The sequence below is a fragment of the Hyperolius riggenbachi genome, chromosome 6 (genome assembly GCF_040937935.1).
Source record: "Hyperolius riggenbachi isolate aHypRig1 chromosome 6, aHypRig1.pri, whole genome shotgun sequence".
NCBI lineage: Eukaryota > Metazoa > Chordata > Amphibia > Anura > Hyperoliidae > Hyperolius > Hyperolius riggenbachi.
The window spans coordinates 67,557,412-67,573,286 of record NC_090651.1 but is presented as its reverse complement, the minus strand read 5'-3'; the positions used below and the strand labels follow the sequence as shown (position 1 = coordinate 67,573,286).

At 45.2% G+C, this 15,875-nt stretch overlaps 1 pseudogene; it reads left to right on the top strand.

Moving 5' to 3' along the window:
• The first annotated feature begins 6,721 nt into the window (after window positions 1–6,721).
• LOC137523218 (U2 spliceosomal RNA) lies at window positions 6,722–6,923 on the top strand (annotated as a pseudogene).
• The last annotated feature ends 8,952 nt before the right edge of the window (window positions 6,924–15,875 follow it).

Below are 15,875 nucleotides of genomic sequence, written 5' to 3'. Positions count from 1 at the left end.
AAATCCCAGTAATACACGACATGTTTCGGGGCATATCCCCTTCATCAGGTGGCTCTGGATCCCTCTGGTGAGATCGCCGTCTGTCGCCATGATGACAGCCAGTGATCTCACTCTAGGGTTACAGCGCCACCCAGAGGATGGAGGAGGAACTGCAGTGCTTGATCCTAGGAAGGTAAGAGCAGGGGCTGCTGTAGGTTCTCTGTGGTATGATTTTTTTTCATGCTTTTAGAGTCTTAAAGCTAATGAAAAAAATTGAACCTTTTTAAGACCCTAAAATCAAGACAGAATCATACCATCCTGAAGTGAACTTAACTTAACTTAAATAGAACCTTTCTGGATTCCCATATTCCTATTTTAGGTAAGGGTTGAAGGGTCAAAAGTCTGAGCTGTGTTTATCATCAAACTGACATTCAGGCCCGGATTTACATCACAGGAGCCTATAGGCACAGATGTCCTGGCACCTTAGACTTCGCACTCCATGACTCTACAACCCCCCCCGACGAACCGCACCGCACCGCAAGTGTGCTGGCTATCCCAGCTGTCACTTCTCCCTTAATTCCCTTGCCATCATAGATAGCTACAGGTGCCCTTTAGTATTAGGTAGCCAGAAGTACCCTCAATATTAAGTATCTAGAAGTGCCCCCAAGTATTAGGTAACTATAGGTACCCCTGACTGAAGGGAGATCTCGTCAGTGGAAGGCCGAGACCCAGTGACAAACCTCTCATTTACACTCCGCTTGGGACTGTAAGGCAGGAGGGAAGCACTTGGGGAGGGTTGTGAGCCGCCTTTCCATCATCAGGCACCTGTAGGCACGTGCCTACAGTGCCTTACGGTAAATCCAGCCCTGCTGACATTAGTGCTGTATATTCAGTTCCCACACAGAGAAATGATGACCTACTGAACTTTTAAACACTATCTTGCTGTAATGAGTTTTGCACAACCACACCAACCTTTTACTGCCAAACACTTTCTAAGGAAGGGGGGAGGGGGGTTTACGCCGGCCACACTTGTTTTTAGTAAGGAGTGGAGGGAGTATTCACACTGCCTATTGGGGGAGGTATGTTGGCCACCCAAATTACTGGGGGTGGGAAATGGTGGCAGAAGTTGTTATGGGGGTGGGAAATAGTCACCACGCTTGTTGGGGGAGGAGGGGGTTATGATGGCCACACTTGTAGCGACTGGTCACACTTGCTAAGGGTTTAATGGGGGAAGAGGGTTTAATCACTTCCGGATCCCTGCTACGTATATATACGCCCCTGTAAACTTCCCTTGCGAATAAGGGGCAGCGCCATTTTTATAGGTAGCCTCTAGCTACCACTACATCAGCATTCAGGTTAAATTGCTGTGTTGGCACTTTGGAATAAATAAGTACCGGTAGGTTTTGGGTTACAGTTTGGGCACTTGGTCTCAGAAATGTTCACCATCACTGCTCTAGACTGAATGCTATGCAGACAGGGTAGTGATGAAACCTTTCAATGGTCTTCCTTACGTCTTACATGGTGATTGATCAATGCACACGGACAAGCAGAGGAATCTATTTGCATACACGTTCAAAGGTTGTTTAGATTTGTATTTTTCCCTGTGATTAAAGCCATTTGTATGTTGTTGCATAAAGGAAGCATCTGCACAAGCCCAGCAGTAGGTAGAGAGAATATGACTGCTTTGCCCAGCAGGAGAGACAGCGATGAGCAATTATTACGCAGTTGCCGATATCTGAAATTAATTTCCAGGGACACTGATGCTTTCCATTTCACAGTTTAATTTCACTTGTCAGTAAATATTAATTGAAAACATTTCTGTAACACAGTTCTGACGCAGAAGGAAAGGAAAAATGAAGGTTTCTGGTAGATCATATGGAGGATGCTTACTAGGACAAACACCCAAAGTTTTGGAATATCATAAAATGAATGACAGCTGGTGAGTATGCATATAGACCAGTCTTTCTCAACCAGGGTTCCTTGAGGACTCTGCAGGGGTTCGTTGGCATTTTACCTCATCGTGAGGGAAGTTTAATAAGACACATTATAATAGGGGGTACTGTAAGAAGAAGCACTAAATTGGGGTCAGAAAAATCATGAGCATAGTATAATTAGTGGCAGTGTAGTAGGAGGTAGTGAAATTAACAGCCTCACCTACTTTTAAAGACCATGCCTCCGGAAAAATAAATGCAGGGGTTCCTCAAGATCAAAAAATTGTTTGCAGGGCTTCCTTGAGATCAAAAAGGTATTTTCAGGTTGAGAAAGGCTGATATAGACAAGACACATAGGGCTTGATTCACAAAGTCGTGCAAACTGTTTAGCACAGGTGTGCTAAAAAGTTAGCACGTGAAGTTCACCCGTGCTAAACAGTTTGCACGGCTTTGTGAATCAAGCCCATAGGGCTTGATTCACTAAACCGTGATAACTCAAATATCACACCTTATGAAAAGATATCACACCTTATCAAAGTTAACACGCCTTCTCAAAGTTATCACACCTTATGAAAATATATCACACTTTATCAAAGTTATCACACCTTATGAAAAGATATCACACCTTATCAAAGTTAACATGCTTTATTAGAGTAGCATAGCGAGCGCTACGAACCCGCAGGGGCTCAGGGAAGGACGATTGCTATTGCCAATTAGCAGGCTTTAGTTCGTAGCGCTTGCTATGCTACTCGGATAAGGCGCCTTAACTTTGATAAGGTTTGATATCTTTTCATAAGATGTGATCTTTGATAATGATCATTATCGTGATATTTGAGTTATTACGGTTTAGTGAATCAAGCCCTTAATATTTATATTGTGCTTTACCCCTGGCGGACTCAGGCACGCCATCAGGGGGGTACAACTGTGACTTCCGTCACGGGCCCGGGCCCAGGGCCCGCAGCCTCCCCCCGCCCCCCCCCCCCCCGCCAGGCATTAACCTGCTGTCTCTTCAGGCCCCCCCTCCCCCAGTGGCCGTCGCTGTTAATACCTTAGCAGCGGCCGCTCTCCCCTCTCCGGCGCCTGTACTTTCCAGCAGCATCTCCCGGCTGCTGTGTGTGATGATGCGACAGGAAGCATGGCTCGGTTCCCATAACGGCAATACACATCGCCGTTACAGGAAGCCGCTGCCTTGCTTCCTGCCGCATCATCACACACAGCAGCCGGGAGATGCTGCTGGAAAGTACAGGCGCCGGAGAGGGGAGAGCGGCCGCTGTGAAGGTAACAGCGGCGGGGACGAGCGGGGGGCACCACCTACCCATACTGGGGAACTATACTGGGGCACTATACTAGCTATACTGGGGCGCTATACTGGCTATACTGGGGTACTGTACTGGCTATACTGGGGCACTGTACTAGCTATACTGGGGCACTATACTAGCTATACTGGGGCACAATAGTGGGGGCAACTATACTAGCTATACTGGAGCACTATACTGGCTATACTGGGGCACTATACTAGCTATACTGGGGCACTATACTAACTATACTGGGGCACTATACTGGCTATACTGGGGCACTATATTGGGGCTCTATACTGGCTATACTGGGGCACTATACTGGGGCACTATACTAGCTATACTGGGGCACTATACTGGGGCACAGTACTGGCTATACTGGGGCACTGTACTGGCTATACTGGGGCACTGTACTGGCTATACTGGGGCACTATACTAGCTATACTGGGGCACTATACTGGCTATACTGGGGCACTATACTGGGGCTCTATACTGCGGCACTATACTGGGGCACTATACTGGCTATACTGGGGCACTATACTGGGGCACTATACTAGCTATACTGGGCACTATACTAGCTATACTGGGACACTATACTGGCTATACTGGGACACTATACTGGGGCACTATACTGGCTATACTGGGGCACTATACTGGCTATACTGGGGCACTGTACTGGCTATACTGGGGCACTGTACTGGCTATACTGGGGCACTATACTGGCTATACTGGGGCACTGTACTGGCTATACTGGGGCACTGTACTGGCTATACTGGGGCACTGTACTGGGCGTGCACAGCAGTCTGTAGGGGGGCCCAAGCTTGATGTTGTGTGAGGGGCCCCAAAATTTCTGATGGCGGCCCTGGGCGGACTCAAATTGCTTCAGGGCTTCAGTCACTTAGGGTGCGCTCCAATGGCAGAAAGGATCATTAGAGAGTCTTGCCCCAAGACTGGTGTGACGTGAGAATTCTAAAGGTGCAGATTGACCAAAACAAAGATCTCTCTCTGATCGAATCTGATTGGAAAGAGATCTGTTGCCTGCACATACACCACCAGGCGGCTGCAACAGACAGAATTTCAATTTTAGTAACAACTACAGTGAGACTAAAAATAATGAGTACAAAGCAGGTAGCAATGCATTAGAATAGCAATGCTATTCGCATTAGCAATGCCAATAGCTGTGATTAGGGCCAAAGGCGCCCAATAAAATATTTGGCGCCTTGGCCATCCGCAAGCATCCGCTATTTGTAGCTACAGTTTGCATAGCCTGGTGGCCCCAGTGCCTGCTATTTTAGGCACCACCAGGGGAGTGGCCACACACCATACAATTTGTCTTCAATGCAAGAATTACAATTAATTTTTCTGATTGATTGTAACATTTGAAAAATCTGACCAATGCACCACACATGCGTATTAAATTTTTCCCCAATTATAAAAATAAAATGATTGCAAACTGTGATAAAAAGTGCTTGTATCTACATATAAAGAAATTGACAATCTACCCTACAAAATTTAATTTTCATAAAAATTGATTAGAATAATCCACCACTCAGCCTCAATTCACTAAGCTTATCTCCTGTCTTTAATAACTCTTCTAGAGTTGTTTCCATGGTGATAAGGCATGTAGTATTCAGGAAACATTTTACCTCAGGCAAACCTAAAGTTAACTCTTCTGTCTTTTAGGCCCCGTTCACACTTGCAGTTTTGTAAAAACCGGAACGGATGTCCGGACCACACTGGATCCGGACCGGACCTAATCCGTACGGTTCCTATCCGGATCAGGTCCGTTTGCATCCGTTTTCCGTGCGGTATGAACGCGGTTGCGGTCCGGATCCGGTTTCTTAAAGAGATAACAACCTGTAAATACCTGGGGTCTGGGAGGTCAGCAGAAGCTCTGGGGTCATTGTTGGAGACAGGTGGACGTGTGGAGACCATCCGTGGATACAGAGACTGCAGTTGGGACCATGGATCCAGTCATTTTTTACTCGTACCTGGGAATTCTCTCCTTCCTGTTGTTCACCTACTACTATGTGGGGAGAAGGCCTCACCTCCTCGTTATCAGACATATCATCAGACATGTTGCTGCCAAAAAGAGCTCCAGCATGAAATCCCTGCTGCTCCACTCTGTGAACGCTGGGCCCATGTGGTCCCCATCCAAAATGGCCACTAGAAAAAGCATAGGAAGTGGGGTAGAACGTCCGGTTTTTATAGCCAGTGTGTTGTGCGCTCTCCGGTTCTCATTGGTTTGTATTGGCCGGATGCAACAGTCCGGCTCCACTCCGGATACGTCTGCCGGAGGAGCCGGACCAAAAAATAGCGCATGTTGGATCTTATGCCGGAGTCCGGATCCGGTCCGACTCCGATCCGGACGGAACGGACGCATGTGAACGCACGCATATACTTTCATTGCTATGCCGTGCGTCCGTTCCGCATGCGGTCCGGCTCCGGCACGGCGTTTACGGACGGCATCCGCTAATGTGAACCGGGCCTAAGTTAACTCTTTAATCCTTAAAATAACCCCAGAGTTAAAGACAGGCTGTTCATTAACTGCGTGTGAAAATAACTACAGAGGAGGTAACTTAACTACAGAGGAGGTAAATTAACTACAGTAGAGGTAACGTAAGGAATGAAGAGATAAGATAACTCTCTCACTATGTGGAGGTAAGTTTTCTGTTGCCTTATTATCTCCAGCATGATCTTAGTGAATTGAGGCCATATGAATGATCAAATTTCTTGAAAGGATAAAAAAGCTTTTGATTTTTCTTTGCAAAATGATTGTTTTTATCGAATTGCCGTAAAATTGGATCATTTTATTGTATCGTGTGAGGCCACTTTTAGGCACCGCCAGGGAGGACTAGTGTTAGGATAAAGTTAGGTCATAGTTAGGTCATAGGCTCCCTTTTTCCCCGAGGCCCTTTATATACGTACACCTTATGTAAACTGGCGTCTCTGTTATCTCTTTTGCTCTTTGTGTTTTTTCCATTTGATAACTTAGGGGCCCTTTAAAGGAAACATAAACTACAATTCATTTAAACTTAGAGAAACTTTAACCAAGAATTGAACTTTATCCTATTTCATACAGCCTTATCAATCCCTGCCATGTACTGATGAGGACCAAAAGTCTGAAACAGGCTGTCTACATGTGGGTTTGATATGGCTGTGTAAAACTTAAAGCTATAGGCTTGCTATAAACCAGCGGTTCTGGATGCTTGCTTGGCTTCACAAGGGCGAAAAGGGATAATTTGCATATTCAGTAGGGCATTGTGGGTAACCACAAATGTTCACTTATAACTGAATTATTGCAAATTTCCTTCTGTTTTAAGAAGGCAATTACACCAAGCTTTGCTTTTTTAGTAGGAGGGCTTTTTGGTTCTTTTTATCCCCCTATACATTCCTAGTAGTTTGGGTCACCCTGAGCTGCTTGGTTACTCTGTTATCCAAATCAGTAGCTGATACCCTCTTTTCCATGAGAAATCTTTACCTTTTTTAGAATAGATCATCAGGGGCATCTGTAGGGCCGCTTCTCGGCCTTTTGGCTAAGATCAAGTGTAGTATCTGTTCTTGAAATTTTTGGGGGGACCTGGAAGGATGGCACTGTGGCAGGGTGTCCTTCCTGGTCGTAATTCCCAGGGGTTGATTGAATGGATCTATACCATGGTCGAGGCTGAATGGCTGAGGGCTTTGCTTAGGCGTACTGCCCCTGGAAGTGGCGCTCCAGGTGCACCTGAAAAAACCTGAGATGTGGCAGATCTCAGGCGGAAGTAGGGTGCTTTGGTCTGTACTGCCCATATGCATCGCCAACTAACGCAGCTCCCCGGCCTTTTGGCTAGGGAGAGTGCGGAATTTTTATCACTCCGGCCGCAAGGTCGGGGCCAGCTTGCTGGCACCGGGGACTTCGGTTCCCAGGGGACTTCGGTTCCCACCCGGCTCCCTCTCGGGGGAGCCACCCGGACCATGTGGGATGCCACATGGCCAGGCCCTTTGGGTAACCACTGGGCACAGTAGGGGTCCTCCTCGGAGGACTCCAGGATCCTTCAACCCCTCGGGTGTTGGAGGATGCCACCCCCTGAGCCGATGGCAAAGGGGGAAGGTTCCCTTCGGGGAACAACCGGAAGGGCCCTGCTGTATTGTGGGGCCCGTGGCTACTCGTGCACGTTTTGTGGGGGTGCTTAAGGGCACTCACGCTTTTTCCGTGCACGGGGCTAATAGCCTTGCTGACCGGGACTCCTGTTGCATGCAACAGGAGCCAAGACAAGCTAAAAAAAAAAAAAAAAAAATCTGTAGGGCTGATATTGTGGTGAAACCCCTCCCACAGTGTGATGGCGGGACCTAGGTCCTGACAGTTTCCTGTCTGTGAACCTCATTGTGTTGTGGGAAATATTTTTTTTCAATTGCCAAACATACAACATTTCCCTCTGTACATATGTGTGTCCTACATGTGTGTTTCTATAAAAAAAGAAAAAAAAACGTTTTAGCCTGTCGCAATGTTAGTGGGTGTGGTTATAGATAATGGCAGTTGGTGCTATCTGCTTTTTTTCATGTCTGCCAGTAGTAAAGATGATGACGAGCAAGCTGATTGTGGATCAAACAACATAAACAAATTACATAATCAGTAACTGCTTGATCTCTCATCTATTTTTTTAACTTCTGACTTTGCAATGTATTGATTCCTTTTTTTCTTTCTTTTTGGTAAAGTTGCTCTATATCTCCCTCTTGTGCTCAGCACTGTGAAGCGCAGCTCTCTTCTGTTCCATCATCTCCTGTACATCATTTACTCTTTCTGGCATAGGTGGGCCATTACCAATCCCCTCTTCAATCCTCCCAGTATGAGCTGCGTGGCTGTCATGGCTGGGCGCAGTAATTGAGGTTTGATACTGTGATGCAAGGTAGCTGCTTTCTGACACATCACTGGAGGATTAATGAGTGATCCCATTCTTACAGCTCTAATCAGCTGAGAGTCATCTTTAAACAAGCTCTTCAGCCAAGCTGTCTTCTGCTAATCCAGGAATTAACTCTCTCCCTGACACGGGCTTGTTCACTGGATGGAAGCCCCGGGCAAACTATACCTTCACAAAGAAACCTCCCTTCACAAGTATGAAAGGGACAGACGCCTCAATACGCAAGCTGCTAACAGGAATATTTCACTTCTGTTGAAGAGGAATACAATTATGCATTATATAATTACTATATATTTAGTCATTTAAATATTCAGAAATTAACTTTGCATCTGACCTCTGTTGCGAAAATCTTAAATTTTAAAACACATATAAACATACTGTATACAAATAAGAAGTACATTTCTTCCCAAGTAAAATGAGCCATAAATTACCTTTCTCCTATGTTGCTGTCACTTACAGTAGGTAGTAGAAATCTGACATTACAGACAGATTTTGGACTAGCCCATCTTATTATGGGGGTTCTAAGGGTTTTCTTTATTTTTAAAAGCACTTAGTGAATGGCAGTTAATCCGTCCAACTGCCAAAGAAGTGTACGGCGAGCAGGGAAGCTGTACTGCATCAGCGTATAAATCTTTTTCAGGGAATGTCTTTATAAAGAATAAAGATCATGATGAGAATCCCCCATGAAGAGATGGACTAACCCAAAATCTGTCGGTAATGTCAGATTTCTACTACCTACTGTAAGTCACAGCAACATAGGAGAAAGGTAATTTATGGCTCATTTTACTCTGGAAGAAATATATTTCCTATTTGTGTTTTACATTTAAAAATGTTCACGACAGATCCTCTTAAATCTGCTGCTGAATTTTATTCTCTATAGCAGGGGCGTAACAACAGCGCACCTGGCAAGGTCGGGTTCTGCAGCAGAGAAGTCCGGGAGCCTCCGGAGCTGTGGCGAGGGCACAGGACAGCTGCCACGGGCTGAAGGAAGCCCCAGGTAAGTGAATCTGTTTTTTTTTTTTTTTGTTCTTGGATGTTTCCTTTAAAGAAAACCTGAACTGAAAATTAAAAGACAAAATAAACATACACAAGTCATACTTACCTCCTGTGTAGTCTACTCCTTAATCTATTTTTCCTCTCCTGCGTCCTGTTTGTCCACCGTGATCAAGGGAATTCTCCGTCCTCCATTTTGAAAATGGCTATTACCCCATAACAGCTTCCTGGTCAGCACACTGTTAAACTGTAATATCGCCCACTTGAGCCATAGGGAAACATGGACACATCAGTTCTCCTCTCAGCTGTAACTGACAGAAGCAACTGATATATAACTGACAGCAACTGATATATAACTGACAGCAACTGATATATAACTGACAGCAACTAATATATAAGAGACAGCAACTGATATATTTCAGTTCTGACAAAATGTTGTCAGAACTGGAAGGGATCACTGTAAGAAGAAAATGGTGAGCTTCTGAGAGGAACTGATGGCAAGGTAACTATGTAATGTTTATTTGAAGTTACCTCATGTGTTTATTTTAAATAATTTTGCTCAATACAGGTTCTCTTTAAGATTGACTGCAATAGCCGCATGCTTAGTTTCAGGTGTGTGATTCATACACTACTGATGCATGAGAGATCAGCAGGACAGCCAGGCAACTAGTATTGTGTAAAAGGAAATAAATATGGCAGCTTCCATATCCTATATCCCTCTCACATCAGGTTTCCTTTAAGAGAAAACACTCACAAAAACTGCTGGAATGATAACAGCAGTCATAGCATTCATCTCAACTCACAGAATGAAGGGACGTGCACAAGTCTGAAGATTCAGGACACACATGTACAGAGAGATAGAGCCCTCCTAAACCCTGACACTGATGTCACCCACACAAACCTCCAGAATAATGCCTCCCACACAGCCTCACACAATGACTGCACCTACACTCAGCATCGCAATGCCACCCACACAAGCCTCCAACTAATGGTCCTCCTTAGGTAAAAGTAAGTTAAACTATTTCATCTATTTTACAATTAATTTCACTCAGTTATTTTCCTTTATTTAATACTGTCATTGTTAAAATGAAAGATTTTTATTGCCAAGGTAAAATAAACATTTCTTCATCACAATCTCGACAAATAAGATTTTTATAAGGGCCTCGCTCTATGCTCTCCTGAGAGCTTATTCTTGCAAGATACATTGTTATATCTGTATTTTACAACACAAAGAAGATTCTGCAACGGTTTTCCTTGCCTTGACACACATCTGGTTTAATATGTTCTATTAATTCATAGAAACAGACACCTACCCACCACACCATAAATCATACACGCTAGGGTTTACATTCATCGCTGCCTGTTTATCTGTGAAGGCCATTTTGTGACCCTCTTTACGCCTCACTTGTCACAAGTAGGTTGATATAAGGATAAAGAGAGCGTGCCAAGGTCACTGTGCCTTTGTCATATCTGTGTTCTGTCATCTCTGGTCAGCACCCTCTTACAGGCTGTGTGCACATTCTTCTAGCATTGTTGTATTCTTCCCACAAACAAGATGGATGCCTGAATGAGATTTCAGTGAGCGCAGGGATGTCCGGCAGCTGTGTTTTAGGTCCCACAGGTCACTTTTACACCTTCTGCTCAGCCTTATTTATTGAAGTATTTATATTGCGCCGATATATTACGCAGCGCTGTACAGAGTATATTGTCTTATAACTAACTGGCCCTCAGAGGGGCTCACAAACTAGTCCCTACCACAGTCATATGTCTATGTATGTATCGTGTAGTGCATGTATCATCATCTAGGGCCAATTTAGGGGGAATCCAATATCTGTAAGTTTTTGGGATGTGGGAGGAAAACAGAGTGCCCGGAGGAAACCCACACAGACACGGGGCGAACACACAAACTCTTTGCAGATGTTGACCTGGCTGGAATTTGAACCGGGGATCCAGCGCTGCAAGGTGAGAGCGCTAACCACTATGCCAACATGCTGCCCAGCCTTGGATACATTATAGGGAACCTGAGGTGAGAGGGATATGAAGGCTGGCATATTTATTTCCTTTTAAATGGAACCTAAACTGAGAAGGATGTGGATTTTTCCTTTTAAAATAATACCAGTTGCCTGACTCTCCTGCTGATCCTAAGTCTCTAATGCTTTTAGCTACAGCCCCTGAACAAGCATGCAGATTAGGTACTCTGACTGAAGTCAGGCTGGATTAGCTGCATGCTTGTTTCAGGTGTGTGATTCAGCCACTATTGCAGCCAAAGAGATCAACAGGACTGCCAAGCAAATGGTATTGTTTAAAAGGAAACATCTATATCCCTCTCAGTTAAGGTTCCCTTTAACCTTCCTGGCGGTATAAAAAAATTTGCCAGGAGGGAGCGCAGCAGTTTTTTAAAAAAAATTTTTTCCCTATATCATGTAGCGAGCCCAGGGCTCGCTACATGATAGCCGCTGCTCAGCGGCATCCCCCCCGCCCTCTTTGATCGCCTTCGGCGATCTCCGATCAGGAAATCCCGTTCAAAGAACGGGATTTCCTGGAGGGCTTCCCCCGTCGCCATGGCGACGGGACGGGATGACGTCACCGACGTCATTGGGAGTCCCGGGCCACCCCTCGGCGCTGCCTGGCACTGATTGGCCAGGCAGCGCACGGGGTCTGAGGGGGGGGGGCGTGCAGCACGACGGATAGCGGCGATCGTGCGCGGGGCGGCGGCGATCAGTGTGCTGGCGCAGCTAGCAAAGTGCTAGCTGCGTCCAGAAAAAAAAAATTAAACAAATCGGCCCAGCAGGGCCTGAGCGGCACCCTCCGGCGGCTTACCCCGAACTACGTTCGGGATTACCGCCAAGGAGGTTAAGCAATGCAAGTTGCCTAACTGTTTCTCTGATCATATGCCTCTAATACTTTTAGCCATAGACCCTGAACAAGCATGCAGATCGGGTTCTCTGACTCAAGTCTGACTGGATTGGCCGCATGCTTGTTTCAGGGTTGTGACACTATTGATACCAGTAAGTGAAGTATGGTCTGGTGCTAGTCAAGGAGCAGAAATGCTCAGTACCATGTAACCCGCTTGGGCTTTGCCGGAAAAATCTGAGAGCGATCAGGTCTGTGTTACTGCGCAGCTGCAGATGGCTTGCACATGCGCAGTAGCACAGACGCGTTCAGGATTCAGTGGAAAAAGCTAAGCCCAATTGGATCCATGCTACTGCGCGAGCCATTGACAAGCGTTGTCGACAGTCTTCCGAAGGTCACAGCACTGGAACAGGCCGGTGGAGGAGGACGGGGGAAGCCTCTGGATTTTCCATAGGCTTCCCTTTGCAGTCAGTATCCATTTGGGGCACTTTTTTCCCTACAGGTACATTTTAAGCTTGTTTGACATAAGTTTTATTTAAAGGACAACTGAAGTGAGATAAGATATAAAGGACACCCTATTTGTTTCCTGTTAAACAATGCCAGTTGCCTGGCTGTCCTGTTAATCACTTTGGCAGCAATAGTGTCTGAATCACACACCCGTAAAGCCGTGAACATACGATGCAATTTTCTATCTAATGGACGGGAGTCAGCCGATTATTTCCCACATGTCTAATCGGTTTCTGATCCAGAAAGGTTCGGATTTTGTAAAGTTATCATCGGAAAATCGATTACTTTATCGGAAGCAGATTGGACATGTACACTCGGTACAACTTCCCATCCGATCACCCGTCGATCAGACGGGAAATTACATTGTGTGTTCCCAGCATAAGAAGCATACAGCTAATCTTGTCAGATTTTTTGTCAGAAACATCTGGGGCTTGATTCACAAAAGAGTGCTCACTGATAGAACGGCCGTTTTCACGTGAATTTTCGCGTTTCACGTGATCGCAAATTTTCACGCAACGGTAACGGTTTCGCGCGCAAATGCGAATTTTTGTGCGCAATGGCGTCTATGGCTAAAGCTATTAGAAGCAGTGGGTCAGCAAGACAAGACACAGAACATTTATATTGTGCTTTTCTCCTGGCGGACTCAAAGTGCCAGAGCTGCAGCCACTAGGGCACGCTCAGTAGGCAGAAGCAATGTTAGGGAGTCTTGCCCAAAGTCTCCTTACTGAATAGGTGCTGGCTTACTGAACAGGAAGAGACAAAATCTGAACCCTGGTCCCCAGTGTCAGAGGCAGAGCCAGGCAATGTGCTTTGTTTAAAAAGAAATAAATATGGCAGCCTCCATATCCCTCTCACTTCTATTGTCCTAAGTATCTGCATCACAGCTGGGCAGCAAGCATTTTCAGAAGGAGGCCAACAAGGGCCAACTCTATGTTTAGTTCATGACTAAAAACTGTGGGAATAAAGTACGGAGGGGGAGGAATGAGAAATCAGAGGGCTGCAGTTAGACTGCAGTAATGAAAATAAAAAGAAATTGGGATGTACACAGTGACTATTATTTGCTTATTGAAAATTGTCACTTTCCTCAGCTAACCCAGCAAAGGCAGCAGCTAATGCAACAAAGCTCATCTCCTCCTGAACAAACACAGAGATCGATGGTTCAAGCACGGAGATCAATGTCGACGCACTTTATGTCAAAGAACAGAGCTTCTGCTGCTGCCTAGGAGGCTCAAATTACATTAAATGATATATTTCTATTTAATATTGCATAGGCAATCGCTGGCAACACCACCGCTTCCGATTTGTTTCTTTTTCTGTAAGTTTTAAGACTTTAAAAATAATTTTAAGAGCTTGAAACTTTTTCTATGGTGCATGATTTAAAGGGGCATTTTTAAGAGGAGCATGTTGTTATTATTCTCTTATATTTGTAAAGCACCAACATACAGATTGTACACAGCATCAGACAACACATTGGGGTGAACATGAAAAATCCGCTTGCATGGTAAGTGTAAACTATGATATTGGAGAAGCAGAAATTACAGTCTAAAGGGTGATTTATGTAGCATACTTAAGTAGGGAAACTAATACTGTGTTTAAAATAGTTATAGGAGAGAAAGAGTAAGGTTAGGTAAGTTTCAAGAGATAGGTTTTGAGGGTTTGTTTTAAAGTGTTAAAAGGTAAAATCAAGCCTAATGAGATTAGGAAGGTAATTCCAGAGAGGGGGGGCATCCCTTGAGAAGTCTTGGAGACATGCTTGGGTAGACATTGGGGAATGAGTAAGTCATTTGTAAAGAGGGAATGGCAGAGGGGCAGAGAAGGACCATAGGGGTGAATTTATGAATAGGATCAGAAATATAAGGGAGTCAGAAGCAGTGGAGTGACTAGAAGGTAAAGCACAGAAGTATGAATTTAATTCGGAGGAGGCAGATGAGGAGTAGTGCGTAGTAAAGATACGTCCAGCCAGCTCAGCCAGGGTTTGGCTTTAGTTCACAAACCACGTTGGCCCCTACTCTGGTAAAGGGAACTTGAAGAGAGGAATACGTAGGCTATCATCTTCCAATATAATCAGTGACAGTTTCCTGGCTGTCATGCTGAGCTTTAGGCTCTATTTACAGTGCATCAGTTGCGTTGCCGAATAACTTTGCATGTCAACTCACTGCTCATAAAATTCTATGGGCCTGATCACAACTGTTTTACCAGATCACATTATCATAGCTCACTGCATGCAGTCTTAATTGTAATTCACACAAGTTTTAACATGTGTGTTATGCAACGCACCAATGTGAATCAAGCCTTAGGGTCAGGGGTTGACCTACCATGAAGCGACCTGAATCACAGTCTGGGCCACCTGGAGCCAGCCTCCTCTCTGATCTCCCACCTGCCTTCCTAGCACACATACTACCCTCCTCATCAACGCATCCACAAATGCCCATCTCCATTCAAACGGTGGCACCTGCCGATCTTCCCTATGACATCATAGGGCATGGTATGGTAAAACCCCATCACTGGTTAGAGATCACTATGGCCAGTCAGAGGTGAAGCTTTTGGCATGTGACCAATCAGGTGGAGGTGCTGGCACTAGGCCAGCCAACCACAGCTGCCCGCTGCTCCTTCTGCTAACTGGTGCTAAAAATTTCACTGCTACTGATCGAGTACAGTGAATGGCCCAATGACAGTGCCATGGTCCCGCCTGCGAGACCATCCTCCAAAGTTTGCTTCAGGCAGCAGAAAGTCTAGAACTGGCCCTACTTAGCGTTTTCATATTTTTTGAGTTTTCAGCATGCTCTTGCCCCTCTCTCCTATCAAGCAAACTACCTGGGTAATTTTGAGCATGAAGAGAAGGTTGACATAATTTTGCACGGTCCTGGCTGGATCCTCTTTAGCCGCCTATCCCCAGTAAAGTTAAGTTCTGGCAGGTTGACATATTGCGTAAAAAGCCTTTGGTCTTGCAATGCAATTCAAGAGACGCGTCAATTCGGAAAAATCACTCCCAACCAAAACTTATGGTCCGTTAAGCAGAACGTGCCAAACTGATCTGTTCTAACGGAGCAATGTAAACTAATCCAAATGATTAACATAGGATACGTTCACCTCCATTAGGAACAGGTCAGTTTAGCTCCACTAAACGGAACGTTTTTAGTGCCAGTGTGAACCAGGCCTTATGCACAACATTTTCCACTATGATCTGATGCAGGATTAGCCATCTGTCCACTTTTTCCTGTAATTAACTCAGAATCTCAGGGGCTTTTGACTATTTTCTGTTATGTATACTAAATGAATTATAGCCTGGCAGGTCTGGGGCTGGATTAGAAGTACTAGAAGTTAGCTTAGAGGATTTATTGAGTGAGAGCTCAGCAGATATGTAGATTGCAATGGTGGAATCAATGGAGGTGAAGGCTGCCGCGGTGTACACATTCGCT